The sequence below is a fragment of the Sapajus apella genome, unplaced genomic scaffold, assembly GCF_009761245.1.
Source record: "Sapajus apella isolate SASKATOON/1434 unplaced genomic scaffold, GSC_monkey_1.0 scaffold14, whole genome shotgun sequence".
NCBI lineage: Eukaryota > Metazoa > Chordata > Mammalia > Primates > Cebidae > Sapajus > Sapajus apella.
The window spans coordinates 15,198,740-15,199,570 of record NW_022436954.1 but is presented as its reverse complement, the minus strand read 5'-3'; the positions used below and the strand labels follow the sequence as shown (position 1 = coordinate 15,199,570).

Here is an 831-nt window from a genome sequence, read left to right as displayed (position 1 = left end):
CCAAAGTGCTGGGATTACAGGAGTGAGCCACAGTGCCCGGCTTGTTTTGAATCTTAAGGTAGCTGGACTGCAGCCACTCTTCTGAGGCTGGTATTCGTTCCACTACTCTATTAAAACCAGAGAGAAGACACAGGCCAAGTCAAGTGAACACAGCTAAAGGGGAAGGAAGGGCTGGCTGGACTTAGCAGGGGCCAGAGACAGAGTTGAAGCCTTCACGGTTGGCATTGGTCTTGCTCACTGCTGTATGCCAAGCCCCTGACAGTGTCTGGCCATTGCAGGTTCTTAATAAGTATTTGCTGAGCACATGAAAGAATACTGGTGTTGGGGATGATCTCTTTCACTTGCTCAGCACCTTTCAGAGTTTTGTTCTTCTCTTTGCGACTCCCCTTTTTCTCCTCCCTGCGTACCACCTCTCATCTCAGGAATAGGGTCAGCTTTGAGCAGCACCTTTGGGATACCCGTTCAGTACATCTTTCCTCCCATAATCATGGGATTTGGGATTGCACTTGGGGAGAATTAGATAACTTTAGGCTCAGTGTGTTAATTTGAGGCCTGGATTTTGAACTTGCTTCTGATGCAGATAGACCTTGGAAGGGAGTCCTTAGAACCTCTTTATTTTATCTCCTCTCTGGGAGAGTAGTCCCAGAGAGGTTGTGGGAACAGTGGAGCTCGGCTTGAACCTCCTTCACGGCAGTGCTTTCTCTGCCCTGATCCCACTGGGTGACCCTGGACCATGAATATGGATTATGAGGGGGCCCCAAGAGTGATCAGAGACATCCTTTGAGATTGAAGTCACTTTGGTTCCTGCCACATGGAACTGAGCGGGAGAAC

At 49.2% G+C, this 831-nt stretch overlaps 1 protein-coding gene across 1 annotated transcript in view; it reads left to right on the top strand.

Moving 5' to 3' along the window:
• The window catches only part of PTPRJ (protein tyrosine phosphatase receptor type J), a 197,659-nt gene that overhangs the window by 67,816 nt on the left and 129,012 nt on the right, over positions 1 to 831 (top strand). The gene's annotated exons all lie outside the window — the stretch shown is intronic.